General features: G+C 44.8%; 4 non-coding genes across 4 annotated transcripts; 2 read left to right on the top strand and 2 right to left on the bottom strand.

The window, feature by feature from the left end:
- Positions 1-6,977: 6,977 nt before the first annotated feature.
- On the bottom strand, positions 6,978-7,068 carry TRNAY-GUA (transfer RNA tyrosine (anticodon GUA)). Its single transcript is given in 2 exon segments — positions 6,978-7,013; positions 7,032-7,068. It is a non-coding gene; the product is annotated as a tRNA-Tyr (tRNA).
- Positions 7,069-7,447: 379 nt separating this feature from the next.
- Positions 7,448-7,520, top strand: TRNAR-ACG (transfer RNA arginine (anticodon ACG)). The gene has a single exon. It is a non-coding gene; the product is annotated as a tRNA-Arg (tRNA).
- A 397-nt stretch (positions 7,521-7,917) lies between these two features.
- TRNAR-ACG (transfer RNA arginine (anticodon ACG)) lies at positions 7,918-7,990 on the bottom strand. Its single transcript has one exon. It is a non-coding gene; the product is annotated as a tRNA-Arg (tRNA).
- An 805-nt stretch (positions 7,991-8,795) lies between these two features.
- On the top strand, positions 8,796-8,886 carry TRNAY-GUA (transfer RNA tyrosine (anticodon GUA)). Its single transcript is given in 2 exon segments — positions 8,796-8,832; positions 8,851-8,886. It is a non-coding gene; the product is annotated as a tRNA-Tyr (tRNA).
- Positions 8,887-16,194: the final 7,308 nt, after the last annotated feature.

Below are 16,194 nucleotides of genomic sequence, written 5' to 3'. Positions count from 1 at the left end.
TAAAACAGAATCCAGAGATAAAAGGATCTTTTTGCCAGTGAATGATTGTTTCATAATTCTGTCTTAGATCCTTGAAGAAAGGGCTAAATACTAATGTAAGTAATAAATAAATCTGCTCCCTGAACTGCTGGGGCTAGGTTCTAAGGAGCAGTTAATGAATTCATGTCAGAGAATGTCAGATTCCCAATTGACTCCCAGAATTGTAAATAGTTGGAAGATTGTTATATCTTTATTCACCAGGCTGCCTTTGTGCTCTGTTTCTGTGTGTGTGTGCAGTCCAGTTCTGTTGACAGATCAGGAGATTGCCCTTCTATGTATAGAAAATCTTGCAGTAAAATAAATCTTAAGTGGTGATTCACAGGTAAATAGTTTTTAAAGGCCCAGTCCTATCCAGCCTTACTCTGGCAGATCTCATGATCCACCACCATAAGGCCCAGGCCACTGGCATGGCAGGCACTCCACTGTTCTGTGGGCCGCTGTTGCAGCACAAAGCCATATGGGTTGCAGGAGGGAAGGCAGATCAGAGTGGTGAATAGGCCAGTTTGAGGTTGGGGGGGGAGAGGATCTTGGCAGCAGCTGTGCACACATGATCCTGTCCCCTCTTCCTGGCCTAGACCTGCCCCCCTTAGACTTACACCAGCTAAAACACTGTTATAGGTTTAAGGAGTTCCATTGGGGACCAAGCAGCCTATGAGGAGGTAAGTAAAAATGTTATTTACTTACCTATCCTGGGCTGTCTGGTCTCCTGCTGACCCGTAGCATGCAGAGCACACTCTATCAGCAGCGCTGCACCCTCTGGGCTGTCAGGAGGTAGGACTGGACTATCAGCCTGTTTATTCACTTGAGGTATGCTTAAGAAATATGGAAATTTATTGAAAACACACACAACTGTGCTCACAATAACAGCCATCCAGTCTAATACTATTCATGTTTACTTGGAGCTTGAATGATGCCTTCAGATAAATGTGCATAGGGCTGTAGCCTAAGGCTGCAATTATGTGTTACTACATATGCTTTGTCGATTTCCATTAATTCTATGCATGTAAATGAGCCTGTCTGTGGTTTTGCTTTACTGGGTCCTGATGAGGAATGGAGGGTTCAGATTGCAATCCTATGCACACCTTTGTTGGAGTAAGTCCCATTTAACACAGTGGGATACATTTCTGAATAAACATGCATAGGATTGCATTGCACATGTTCCTTAGTGGCTGGAAATCTCTATCCAGTTTTTGAAATGTCACATCCTTCAGGTAATAGGAGAGACAAACAGGTTGTTGTCATGTAATTGGGGTAGAGATGGAGAAAGACTCTGTCAAAAACCCACCCCTCAAACGTCCCACTATTCAGGAACAAGAGAGCCCCTTTTTGTCATATTAGGGTATGCAAACAAGTTAGAGAACAGTTTAATTTTTGATTGCTAATTCAGATGTGTTTTGGGGGTAAAACTTTGCGTACATCAAAGGACAGTTTGCTGATCTGTTAATGGAACTGGACTGTCTGTGTACATAATAAAAGCATGCATTTCAGTTGGTCAGTACAGGCACATGAATGGCTACAATCCTGTGCATGCTGAGCTGGGAGTCGGCACCAAAGAATTTGTGGATGTTACTTCTGAGTAAGTATGCACTGGATTAGGCTATAAAACTATTATTGGGTCAAATGAATGAAAAAAGATATTGCAGACAGTAGCCAGAAACCATCTGGAAAATGAATGTAGAGATAAGCATAGAACTATAGACATAGACTTTTTGTCTTCAAGAACAGGATGCATTGTTGATATTCTGTATTTATTAGTCATTTGACAACATTGCATCAATCACTAGACACATAGCTTCATCATATTGTGTACAATCTGAGTTGATGTGTTCAAAGTTTAATACAAGTCAGGTGACCTGAAACATACCTACATAACTTAGTTTACACTTGCAATAATCTCCATGACATTTGAAAGTGTGTTGCTGTATGCTACTGCTGCATTTATCAGTGTACTAATTTCAAGTTGTACTGTGTACACTAAATTTGACTTTTGCTGTCCAACATATTATGTGAATAGTAAAGATTCCCTATATCGTAACAGCTACACATGCACTACCTGTTTTTTCTTTTTCCCCCCTCTATCAAATAAATGTTTGGGTAATCTTTGAAAGAAAAACTCTAATAGCAAAAACTCCCTAAAATATCCAAGCTGCCAGTTGCGGGGAGTCTGTACTATGGGCATATAGACAGCATGGAAGTTTAACACAGCCACCAGAAGTTTTGTATCTGGCTTATATTAAGGGATGGGAAGCGCAATTCTAACTTGCACTGGAACAGGCAGGCTGGCAGGCCTGTACTGTATCCAATGCAAGTTTCAGGCTGTCTGAAGCTCAGCCCGAGGCAAGGGGAAACTTTTCCCCTTACCCCAGGGAGAAGTGCAGCAGCTTCAATAGGGCTACTCAGATCTGTACCACCCAAATCAGTGGTGCAAATCCGAGCAGCTCAGGGCTGCTGCCCAGGAATAGGGCTAGAATCTGGCATAAGTATCTGATTATGGCCCAACCTGCTGCTCCCTACCTGCCAACCCCAGAAATGCCCACCGCCCGCCCACCCTCTCTCCATCCCGAAATACCTGCCTCCTTGCCACTCTCCCCACATACCCCCAGACCCCTGCTCCGGCCAAGCTCAGCCAATGCAAATTCACTCATCCCCAGGGCTCATGTTGGAGCAGGGAGGCCAGTGCACATCCATGTGCTGGCCTATCTCCCCAAAGAGTGTCACAAAAGTGCTTGTGGCACTTTCGCAACACCCTTCAGACGGTGCAAGGGACTTGCGTCTTTTGAAAGGGTGCTTTTATGTGCTCAATATGTTCCTCACTCAGGAACGTATCGAGTGAGGGTGTCGAAAGGGTGCTCAATATGTTCCTCACTCAGCTGTTGTGTTTCCATCATTCAGTCTTTGATTCTTCATGAGTTCAGCTATGCAAACAGCTTTGACATACATCTCCCCTGCTGTGCATCCTGGTCTCTTTCTTTCATACACAGCAGGGTTGGCATTGTACATTGGACTCTGCTGGGCAAGTACCAAGGGGCCATGTCTGTTGACCTACCCATGCCCAGCTGCACCCCACTGCTGCGACTCCTATTCACATTGTCCAATAAATAACCCCACTGCATCGGGGCAAGGCAGCAGTACTTTTGGAAGCACATGAAACGTGCACATAGCAGTGAGACTGCCCACAGATCAAGGTGACCTATCCTTATTTCTCAAGGCTTGAGGATGTTGAGTTGCAGGAGCTACAGTGGCAAGAGGTCATGATGAAGCAATTCTCCATGGGTAAAGAGGGGTCTCAGACAGAAAGAGGGCTATAAAGCAAGCCCTTAACATTCAATGAGGCAGTTGCCTTGTAGAGAGTAGGGCAAGATTGCCAAGCTGCTTGACTAGGAAGGAAGGAAGGAAATAAGGAAGGAACACTGGAGAGGGAGGAGAGAGAACAGCAGCCCAAAAGGTTAGCTGACTAGACTGCACTGTTTCAGTGGCTTCAGTAGTACTTAAGGAGACAGAAGCAGAGAAAGAAGGTTGTGGGGCATTACTGATCCTGGGTGTCAGCTGACACAGTGGTTTTCAGAGACTGGAACAGGGTTGACTTGATGCAGCACCAGTAGGTCAACACTCCACAGACTGGCAACAAGGTGGGGTAGTGGAATCAGTGGCGTACCTAATGATTGTGTAGCCCGGTGCCAAGCTCAGAATGTTGCCCGGCAAGTGATGTCACAACAGGAAGTGATATCATGCCCGGGCTTTTAAAATAATGAAAATTGGGAGGAACTCACCTCCTCCCTCCAGCAGCTCATCACCCACTTGCTCTGCTGCCTCCCCTCAAGTTAGTGGCATAGCTAAGGTAACTATCAGCTACCTGGGGTCAAAGAAGATTTGTAGCCCCCCCCCCCCCAGACAAAATGAAATTTAATTAAGTAAATAAATAAAAAGTATGCCCCTTATTGGTCAGAGAGACTGTGCTGGGGTGAAGAGGGATGGTTATTCTCCCCTTGCTAAATATAAGAGGGGCACCACTTGAAAAAGTGCCTTTCTACCCGGTTAGCAGGGGTAATTGTATTATGATACATGGAAATGAGAGCTGACTCATATTAACACCTTATTGGTTACATGTGTATCATGATAACATGTCATTGCAACAAGTCAATAACATAATAAGATGTCATTGCCTCTCAGAACAATCAGTTTCATAGGTCAGTTTTGAGTTAAGAAAATCCACTTTTTGTTCCATAAAGCAGTTGTGTTTTCATTTTATGGTTAATTGGTCATAATTTGTGATAGAATATAGCTATTTCAATGCAGTTCATTTCATTGCATTCAGCATAAAATTACCTTTCCAATGATATATAACATGATGGTATTATTCATACATACCAAGATTTTCACAATTATGGTCACTAACCCCTGCTAATTGGGTAAGAGGCACTTTTTCAAGTGGGTGCTCCTTTTTTTAGCAGGGGGAGAGTAACTGGCCCACCTCACACCAGCACTGTCTGTTCTAGTGGCTGTCTGCTGGTATTCCTTGGCATCTTTTTAGATTGTGAGCCCTTTTGGGACAGGGAGCCATTTAGTTATTTGATTTTTCTCTGTAAACCGCTTTGTGAACTTTTAGTTGAAAAGCGGTATATAAATACTGTTGTTATTATTATTATTATTATTATTATTATTATTATTATTATTATTATTATTATTAATAATAATAATAATAATAATAATAATAATAATAATAATAATAATAATAATAATAATAATGTCAAGCTCAGCTTGTTGCCCCCCTAAAGCTTGATGCCCAGTCCAACTGTTACCCCCTGCACCCCCTTAGCTACGCCACTGAGTGGAATGAATTAGGGAATGAACAACATGAGCTCTAAATTCAAAGGTTTTAATCTGTTTTTATGTGTTTTTGCCCCATAGAATCCTATGGGCTTCTTAGCTGAGGTGACTCAATCTGATAGTCCTTTATTGACAGTTCAGGGCCCTTGCTGGGTTCTGCTTTTGTTTTCCCATCCAGTTAAAGGTACAGTAACTTGACAGCCTTTAAGTTAAGACAGCCTTTGTCTTCTTCCTAGTTTGAAGTTCAATCAGGGATATGTGAGAACTGTTGAAAGTGTGAAATTTTTGTTTTACAAAAGTTGTTAGTCTTAAGCTCAGGAGTCCAGGGAGGTGGCTACAATCACAAAACATCAAATATGCTCTTCCAGCAGGATCTGGAGCTGTAACACTTTATCCGAAAAAATGTAAATGGAGTGTGAAATGTAAATGGAGTGTGAAAACTCCATTTACATTAGGAAGTAAATGAGTCTATGTTCACATTTTGACTCCATAGATTAATTAAGGGGGGGGCGATAACATGGTTGAATGAAAAGCATGGCCTTCTTGGTCTCTGAATCTGTGGCTTGTTGCCATTAGTCTACAGATCGCCAAGTTTTCTTCACTTCCTGCCCAATTTCAGATGGGGGGGGACCCATGAGGAGGTCCCACAAGGCTTGTTGCCCAAAGGTCCCTTGAAAGCTGGCATCAACTCTGACACAGAGATAAGGGCCACACTAGAAATGTCAACGGCAGACCCATTTATTGAAACCCAAGTCTGCCCCCCATTACATATGAAGCAGAAGGTGGGGCCAGTTTTTAGTGCAAACATAGTGCCTGGGAGAGAGAGATGTAGAACCCACCCTGTGCTTCTAACTTACCTCCTTGTGGCCTCTTTCCCCACCACCAAAACTTTTGTCCAAGTCATACACATTACCAGTATGTCAGCTGAGAAAACAAATCCCTGGCAAGTAAACTTTGGGAAGCAGAGGGTTTTGTACTCCTTACTTACATACCCCTTTGGACTGAAAATTTAGAAGTTTTTTCTCTTCTGATGAGCTAGTTGTCGCACTCAGTGAGTAAGCTGCAAAGTGAGTTCAAATGCTGGAATATGGGCAGCTGTGATCAGAATCCTATGGTGATCAGGGAGACACTGACCTCAGCACTGCCTACTACTGGCTTCATGCTGAACTTTCTTCTTGCAGTGGCCCGGTCAGGTTTTTGGAGGCCTTGGGCAAAGCCCTGTAGAGGGACCCTATGGTGCCCCCTCTGATGACATGATGGGCACGAACACCTTCCCGTATGAGCCTATGCCCAGAACCCCACTGGTTCACGTGAACCCACATTTGTGTTCATATTAAGTATTGTGTAAATGAATCCCAAGCCACAGGAATCAGAATATATCTTTTTAAAATAAAAAAAATCAGGAAAACATTCATGGTTTGAAGACTGTATTTTCCCAGTCACTGAAATATACAGCAAACCCAGCCATATTTGGTACATTTAAAAAATGCACTGCTGCCCTTTGTGTTTAATAGCTTCCTCTCCTAATGGTCACTTTTGAAAGCCCAGCCAGAGTTTTGTGCCCTTGCAGCTGATCTGATCGTTCATAGCCCTGTAAAATCTGTCTCTTAAAAAATGAAGGGGGGGGGGCGCGGTGGACATGCAAAATAGATTTCAGGGAGGAAACTTTCAGCCCAAGCCTATACAGATTTACTCAGAAGTAAGTCCCATTATGTTCAATGAGATTTACTCCCAGGAAAGCATGCATGGGATTGCAGCCTAAAACTCCAGCAAACCGACCTCTGCAATGAGATTTAGATCGGTGCATTAAAATGTAACTGGAGGGGGGGCGGAAATGCAGAGAGTCTATCCTGAATCCACAATTGAATTCCTTCCTCCCCATCAGTGAACCATCAGAACAAGCCCTGTGGACTGGTAAAGTCGGTGTAGGTTTAATTCATTGCAATAAGCAAACCAAGAATACTAACCATTCCCAACGCCCTTCTGCTGCCCCCTCCCCACTAGTTGCATAAACTAACCAACCACCTTTCCGCATTTTCCTGGGATTGGAGGCGTCGTTGCCTATTAATAATAAATGAAAATAGAAAGAAAAAACCCAAAAAAGCCTTGTCTCCTTCGAGCCGGAATCGAACCAGCGACCTAAGGATTCCCATAGCGCGTTGTTCCTACAGTCCTCCGCTCTACCAGCTGAGCTATCGAAGGGACTTGGAAAACCAGCTCTTCAGACAAGTCAAAGAATACATGCTCACAGTTCCGGGCTGAGCTGCAGCGCTTCTCCACCTGTTTGCCACCAGGTGGCTCTAGAGATCGTATGTGTTCAGCAACTGGCTATGCTGGGATGAATGCAATTGCAAGCCTGGGGTCGTGTTTGCATCTCAGAACGGGCTCTGTGGCCAGATGTTTTGCAAATACAGACGCCCTTCAGAGCCAGGGATTCCTTATTCTGCTGGCAATCATGAAGCCTGTTTGTCGGAACCAAGCCTTAGAAAGTCCCTTCCAAGCTGGGAAAAGCATGGTATTGAAGCCCAAGTTTCACTTATGCATTATGTTCAGACACACTTGCAAAGCGAAGAGACAGCTTGGGCCAGTGGCGCAATGGATAACGCGTCTGACTACGGATCAGAAGATTGTAGGTTCGACTCCTGCCTGGCTCGCGCCTTGCATGTTTTGCAGACGCTTGAAATACTCATTCTACAAATAACGCATTAAAAAAAATATGAGTTTTGGAGATTGCAATCAAAGCAAAAATAGTTTCAAAATGTATTATTGAACAGCAAAAAAAGAAAACCTTTAACTTGGTGTAACATCAAGCCAAACATGCCCACGACTCCCCATTAAAGTGTGCAAGAATAGAACACCTGAGCCAGCATCACCTAGCATGAGTAAAGGAGGAGTCACTAATGGGATGAACGGATTGCCTACATCTTGGTGCAACAGAGATAAAGCAGAGAGTGGATCTGATGATGCTCATTGATTGTTTAAACCTCACGCCTATTTAAAGCGAACACACTGCAATTTGGAAAGCAAAAGCGAAAGAGGAGATAAAACGTACGAGCCAGGCAGGAGTCGAACCTACAATCTTCTGATCCGTAGTCAGACGCGTTATCCATTGCGCCACTGGCCCCGCACTACAAGGGACTGTTTGTGTAAACTAACAGAAATGGAGGAAAGTGGTCCACCACTAAGGGATGCTTGATCTGGACAAGCAAGAGTGGACACAAAGTGTCTCATTGAAAGCCCTTCACTTGGCAAGCTTGCCTAGTGCACCGTTGCTGCCTTGCCTGGTGCATCATTGCCAACCTGCGTGGCCACGATGCACAGAATGAAGTGATGGGCGTGCAGTGATCTGCTGCCCTAAGTCGAACCCAGATCCCTGCTCGTACTTCCGGCTGTTTGCAAGGGGAAAGAAAAGTCCGGTTTGACTTGGCCGATCCATGTTGAGCTGAGGATGAGACTTCTCCCTGCGTTGCACCGGGGAGGAGGCGCTCAGGCAGAAGGCACTGGGCCAGAGAGGAAAGCCACCGAGAGGCAGTGTCGCAAGAGTGCATAGGGCAGGGGAAGCCTATAGAAGAGGTGAGCGAGACCAGTTGAGCGTCTCAATGCAGCAGTTGCTAGGATGTGGTTGCAATCCTATGCACACTTACCTGGGAGTAGTTCCCATTGAACGCCAAGGGACTTACTTCTGAGTAGGCAAGCATAGGATTGGACTGTATATGGGACTAGGGCAGCCTGCCATTATTTTAGACGTTCAGAGTCTATTTCACCTCTCCAGTCTTTGAAGAGGAATTTCTGCAATAGTACCAGGCTGTTTCTGTTCATCGACGGTTCCAGTGCTTGCAAACTTCCCAAAACTTGCGCACGACCTATTGCAAAAGTTGTTTTGGGTTACTGTTTTGCATCTCCCTCGGGAAAACTCTTTTCAGCACATCCCTTCGATAGCTCAGCTGGTAGAGCGGAGGACTGTAGAAGTATTTCAATACGGAGATCCTTAGGTCGCTGGTTCGATTCCGGCTCGAAGGAAGTGTGTTTTTTGACTTTTTTTTTCTAGTGCCCCTGTTCAATGGGGTCCATATGCGTGCAATTTGCAATTCAGGTTGACAGTCAGAAATACACGGAGAAGCAATATGTCCCTTGCTGCGATAGCAATTAATGCTCTGACTTTGCCTTTCTGAGTTATAGAACTGAATGTCACCAAGGAACAATCTAGTTTCGATTTTTAAGACCGTGAGCCCTTTTGGAACAAGGAACCATTGATTGATTGATTGACTGACTGACTGACTGACTGACTGATTAAACTATTCTTTGAATAGATTGATTGATTAAACTATTTGTTGATGAAAGGCAATATTGCCAAGTATGAATTTAGCAAATCATTATATGCCACTTTTCAACAAAATGCTCTCTAAAGTGGTTCACATAGCAAAAATTGGGCAACAATGAAAACATCCTTAAACAATTAACAGCCCAATCCTATCCACACTTTCCTGGAAGTAAGCCCCATTGACTCTAATGAGACTTACTTCTGAGTAGACATGCATTGGATTGGGCTCTAAAACAGCAGCTCCTGCCTTTTGGGATGCTCAGTGTGGAAAGCTACTGAAGCTGCGAATGTTGGCAGAACCCTCTTATTGGGTAGTGTCTTTTTAGGCCAGTGATCCTCAACTTTTTTTTGTCTCGCGGCACATGGACAAGGTACTAAAATTGTCAAGGCACACCATCAGTTTTTTTTTTAACAATTAATGAGGCACACTGTGCTGCTGGGGGGGGGGCTCACCACCCCAATGGCCCTACTAATAAATGATCCTTCTCCAAATTCCTGTGGCACACCTGCAGACAATTCATGGCACACTAGTGTGCCACAGCACAGTGGTTGAAAATGGCTGCTTTAGGCCCTCAGTAGTTACATAAGGATAGCTCCCCTTCCCTGAAAAATATGTGTTACCAAGCACCAGTCCCAGATAACACAACTGGCTGGGTTTGGACAGTCAGGATCAACTCTTCAACTCATGTTGGGAGGAGTGTGAGAATGCAGTCAACCCCTCCCCCAGCATGCTGTCCAACTGCTAGATCATGGTTTAAATATCACTTTACCTCAAGATGAGGTTATATATTAATTTAGAGTCTGAGTTACCCACCCATCCCCACACACACGATTATGGACTAGCACATCAGATGGGGGGACAGGGATGGAGCAGGAGATATGTATACCCATACTTCTCCACACGTTTGAGAGGCCTTCTAGATGTACCATCTGAGCCAGCCCAAGATGTTGGTGTCCACAGAGAGCTTCATATGTTATCAACCGCTTGTGGGTCTCAGAAGTCTCAGAACCCTGTCAGTCTTCTACAGGTAGATCGTGATTGTGTTTCACAATTGGATTATACCTTATGCCAGTGCTTTTTTTGTAAAAGAAAAGGTGCAGGAACTCACAACTTGTTAATCTTTTATTTATTTATTTATTTTTAAACCATTTTTTATTGGAGAAATAAAATATTTTTTATGTGCTTCCCCCTAAAGATAAACTTACTTCTGAGTAGACATGCATAGGATTGGGCTGTCAATCTCCACATCCCCTTCCCCCTAGCTACTTTTTCTACACATGGGGTAAAAATACTGTACAGGTGCACTTGTAGCGTGTAGAATGTAGTGTGGCACTACTTCGAGGAGAGGAAGCAGTGAATGGATTCCGAAAAATGGCTTACATGAGTTCCGTGTAGTAAAATTACTCTAAGCAACTGTGGGAGTAAGAACAAAAAAGGAATTCTTACACGAGAGGGGTCCTTAGGTGCACATAGAAACAGCTACGTTTGCAAACAAGCTATTAAATATGGTTTAATTCAGGTATCAGAATACTCTGTGTCTTTGAGAAAGCGCTTGGCATGCAGTAGTATGTTCTCTGCTGCCCTGAGCAGCTGCTGTGCATTGCTGGAGAGGAGCAGCAAACGCTGGCTGGCGGAGGGCATGCTTGTGGGGGAAGGATTAGGAGGATCTCTGGCAAGGCTGGACAGCACGTAATACATATGTAGAATCCCTTTTCACCTGCCCTTAGCAGGTGAAAACGGGTGCAGATATATATCTCTGCCAGGATTAAGAGCCCAATCCTAGGTATGTCTACTCTGAAGTAAGTCTCGTTCTAGTCAATGGAGCTTACTCCCAGGAAAGTACCTAGGATTGCAGCCTAAGAGCCCAATCGCATGCATGTCTACTCAGAAGTCCACTTTAGTGAATGGGGCTTACTGTGGATAGGATGGCAGCCTCAGGGCCCAATCCTGTGCCTGTCTACTCAGAAGTCAGTCCCATTAGAGTCAATGGGGCTTCCTCCCAGGAAAGTGTGGACAGGACCGCAGCCTCAGAGCTCCTCCTGTGCCTGTCTCCTCAGACGTCAGTCCCATTAGAGGCAGTGGGGCTTCCTCCCAGGAAAGTGTGGAGAGGACTGCAGCCTCAGAGCCCTTTCTCTGCCTGTCTACTCAGGCTGCAATGCTATGACACTTTCCCAGGAGTAAGCCCCATTGAACACAATGGAACTTACTTCTGAGTAGACATGCATAGGCTTGGGCTCTCAGGCTGCAAGGCTATGCACCCTTTCCCAGGAGCAAGCCCCATTGAGCACAATGAGACTTACTTCTGAGTAGACATGCCTAGGCTCTTGCTGCAGATTGGCACGGGGGGGGGGGGGGCTGCACCAGCCAGCTTCCTTCCCCTCCTCCTCTGCCAAGCCAGTACCTGGGCGTTCTGTGGGTGCCGCAGCCTGTCTCCCTGGCTGGCTGGCTGTCCATCCTCCTCTTCGGCGTCGGTGCGTGTCCCCCACGCCCTCCACCGGCTGTGAAGCAGAGCGTGGGGGGAGGGGAGGCAGGCTGGGCTCAGGCAAGAGCTTGGAGATGAGGGCAGGAGGGGGTCGTTGTGCGGTCAGGCAGGGGCCAGGCACCCGCCCACCCTGCACCCCCCAGCACCCACCCAGCGAATGCCTCTGTTTTGCTCCCCCCCCCTGGAATGCCACCGAAGGGGAGGGGCCCCTGCAAAAAGGTGCCAGAACTCCATCCCCCCGCGTTCCATTAGAGAAAAAGCCCTGCCTTATGCTAAGGTGGGTTTCTCTACCAACATTTTATTTTTGCTCAAATGTTTTAAGAGACATGAAAATTAGAATAGATGAGCACAGAGTGGGACGGCAAGGGAACAGAGAAAAGGGGGGAGAAAAACAGAGAGAGACCACATGGTAAAATAGATATTCATTAATTCACAATGTCGCAGTGTCTTAGGCTGGGCTAAGAGCTCATTTGGTCTGAACAATTTGAAATTCAAATTTCAAGTATTCAGATTTTGAATACTACATGAATACTATACTGTGCAATTAGCTTGGCAGATAATATCAAAGGACACTTGATATATATCGAATATCTTTTGCTTCCCAATACGGAAGGGACCTTACAAGCAGCTGTTTCTAACAACATCATTTTTCATGGTTGAAATGTTTGCTCAGGATTTCGAAACAAAAGAGGCTCTCTCCCTATCGCTTCTGCTTCTCAGTGTTTTAGCAGTGTGCTTTTATTTATTTCCTTTCATGGGTCTTGGCTAGCTCTGGTGAGCTAAAATTCTTTCCTTCCACATTACCATCCTAGCATTTCCTGTAAAACTTGCATTTTGCCATTGATTTTGTGCCTTTTGTCTCCTGAATATACCCGTTCAGATCATACATGACATCTGTGTAATGATGGATCGTTGCCACCGTGCTTTATAAATGCTAAGTGATGCGTTAACAAGAGAGCCCTGTAAAATGCACCTTCTTGGCAGAATGCTCTGAGGGATTTCTAATTGTTTTATGGTTAGACAAAATGGAGCTAATGTCTTTGCTGCAAGTGAAGTACTGTAAGCAGAGAGAACAGCTTGCTACAGTAAGTGTGCTGCATATTTGGCTTAAACTTGCAGACAGAATACATACTGTTGCTTGTACAGTTGTGCGATAAAGTACTGGCGGATAACAGCACAGATGGCTTTGCCCTAAGATTAGGCCTCACATGCCAGACGTGATCTGGGAAATCGTTGTTTTAAAAATAACTTGAGAACAAGTGCCAAGTTCTGAGAGATCCGTGTGTCTAATAAACAGATAAAAACACAGCAATGCCCAGAGCTGGAAGACAATAATCTGGATTATGCTATGGTCATGAAACCTAAGCAGAATGATCATCTAAGCCAGGGATGTCAAACTCATTGCATACAGAGGGCCAAAGTTAGCATTCATGGTGCCTGATGTGGGCCAGAAGTGACATCATTAAGTAGAAAGTGACATCATAAAGCAGATGAAGGCCAAAAATAAACACTTTGTTCTCACAGAGAAACTCAGCTGCAAATGACAGAAGAGAAACTGTGCAAATCTTGTTCATATTTTTAGTTATTACAGGTGGAGCCTATTTATCCGCGTTAGTTCCATTCCGTGACTTGGTGCGATTAACAAAAAACGCATTGTGCTAAATTCCATAGAGTTACGCAAATACACTGCAGCCTGACACTTCTGGATGGAAGGAAACTAAGGCAGCTGTTATCAATTCCCTCCCATCTGTACTCAGCCCTCCCTGTTGCTTCTTTCACATGGGATGTTGATCTTTTAAGAGTCTAGCCCTATGTGTTTCTACTCAGAAGTAAACCCCGTTCCAGTCAATGGGGCTTACTCCCAGGAAAGTGTGGAGAGGATTGTAAGCTATATCTCATGCTTTGCTTGGTGGGAAGGCTTGCTTGTGTAGGTGATTGCCTGCACTATTGGGGGGGTTGCTTGTGTCAGTGATTGCCTGCACCATCTCAATGGGGGGGGGGATTTGGCAAACACTCCCTGGGTTTTTTTTAAAGCAATCCCCTCTGTTGCTAATACACCTGCCCCTGTGTGAGTGAGAGAGGGAGAGCATGCATGCATGCACGCACGCACGTGCAAGCAAGCACACGCACTCCACCTTGCTGCACATGTTCTGGCTACAGAGATTTTCAGCCCCCCCTTCCCCTCTTCAGCCTCTTTGCTGGCTCAGGGGCTCCAGGAGTGTTACTCTTCCTTTGTAAGGGGAACATCTTCCAGGGCTCCAGGGCTATTTCCCTGCCTGGGCGAGGCAGAGCTTTTTTGCAGTGTTTTGGGCTGCCTGGAAATGGAGTGAGACAGCCAGCACAGGGCAAAGGTGTGTGTGACTTTCAGTTCCCCCACCCCATTCGTGTTGAGACAAATCCACAGATAAAAAATCTGTGGATAAATAGGCTGCACCCGTATAGAGCCCAATTATCATGCTGGGAGAGCCCAATTATAATAGGGGCTGGATAAATTGCTTCCAGGGCTGCATTCAGCCCATAGGCCTTATGTTTCCCTGATCTAGTTTCAGCCAATAAAATCTATATGTTTTCACTACTTTCCCAAGTACGTTAAACAGGGGCAGGTTAGATTATGATTTTTTTAAATGCATAGACACTACTGGAACTTAAGACAATATTTTGAAACGATACTTGGGTGGTTCAGAAGGGAGCTGAACCACCATAACCTTGGCAGTGGGCTTTATGAGAAAAGCAGCAGCTGGATCACAGCACTGAACAAATTTAATTTATTATTCCACCCCCCCCCCCCAAGGATGAGGGAGATGTACATAGTTCCTTCACCTTTATGTCCTCACACAACAACCGTGTGAATTAGATTAGGCTGAAAGATATTGACTGACCCAAGGCCACCCATGAAGCTTCATGGGGATTTGAACCTGGTTCTTCTAGGTCTAAGTCCAACAGGATGATGACAGATGCAGATACTGTAGGTCAGTCAGCAGCCATCTGCCTGCACAGTGATCAACTTGGTCACCTCTTCCATCCATTCACTGCCACCTCACAGTGTTCATGGGCAAAGGGAAGGGATGTCCTCCCTGTCGGCTACCGCTCAGCAATCCATACTAAGCTACAGCCCCCACCAGTGTACACCTCCTCAGCTGCTAGTGCTTAGGGCTGAGTCCCACAACCACTTTTGGAATCTATCATTCTTTTTCTTTCCCACCTTTCCAAATGTCATTCAGTGCATCTCACAACGAGGTTCTAATACAAAATGCACAAAATAGCAAGCTTCATTTGGATCAATTCTAAAGTAAATAAAAAGATCAATTACATATTTTAATAAAATGTATCAAATTGCATAAGTAAAGCATCTAAACCTGTCCCAGGCCTAAGATGGTGGCCTAGCTAAAGCACAGGCTTATTGCTGCTGTTGTAGCTTCACTCTGAATCCTCTATCTTTTTTTGATAAACAGACATTTTTGACAGGCTGGATTGAATGTGCTTATATACAGTGTTTCTCAAACTGTGGGTCAGGACCCACTAGGTGGGTCGCGAACCAATTTCAGGGGGTCCCCTTTCATTTTAATATTTTATTTTTAATATATTAGACTTGATGCTACCCTGGGGTGTGACTGCATTTGAGGAAATGTTACAGACCTGTACTTTTAACAAGCTACTATGTATAAACTTTTAACAATAATAGTAAATGGAACTTACTCCTGGGTAAGTGTGGGGAGGATTGCAGCCTAGGATTGTGAAAAATTTTCCTGCTTGATTATGCAACTTCTGGTTCTGACATCACTTCCGGTGGGTCCTGACAGATTCTCATTCTAAAAAGTGGGTCCCAGTGCTAAATGTGTGAGAACCACTGGTTTATAGAAACCTTTTATTTATTTATTTATTTATTTATTTATTTATTTATTTATTTATTTATTTATTTATTTATTTTTCTTTCACATTTATATACCGCACTTTCTCCAAGGAGCTCAGGGCAATATGCATGACTCCTTCTCTTCATTTGTCCTCACAACAACCCTGTGAGGTAGGTGAAGCTGAGACGTAGTGACTGGCCCAAGGTCACCCAGGAAGCATCATGGCTGAAGGAGGATTTGAACCTGGATCTTCCAGGTCCAAATCCAACATCCAAACCACTATACCTGCATGTAAACACTACACATGTACACACACTGTACACATCAAAAATACATGTACACACTCCTTGGCAACCTTCAGTCTCGAAAGACTATGGTATCGCGCGCTGGATGGTGGTTCTGGCACAGCGTCTAGTGTGGCTGAAAAGGCCAATTCAGGAGTGACAATCCCTTCCACACTGGCAGCAAGTGCAGTCTGTCCCTGGTCTGTTTCCCTGGCTATGGGCCTTCCTTCTTTGCCTCTTTGCCTCAGACTGTTGCCCAAGTGTCTCTTCAAACTGGGAAAGGCCATGCTGCACAGCCTGCCTCCAAGCGGGATGCTCAGAGGCCAGGGTTTCCCACCTGTTGAGGTCCACTTCTAAGGCCATCAGATCCCTCTTGCAAATGTCCTTGT

This window comes from Tiliqua scincoides, chromosome 4 (assembly GCF_035046505.1).
Source record: "Tiliqua scincoides isolate rTilSci1 chromosome 4, rTilSci1.hap2, whole genome shotgun sequence".
In the NCBI taxonomy this organism is placed as follows: domain Eukaryota; kingdom Metazoa; phylum Chordata; class Lepidosauria; order Squamata; family Scincidae; genus Tiliqua; species Tiliqua scincoides.
Note: the sequence above shows the minus strand (reverse complement) of the source record. Positions and strands in the feature narration are given on the sequence as shown.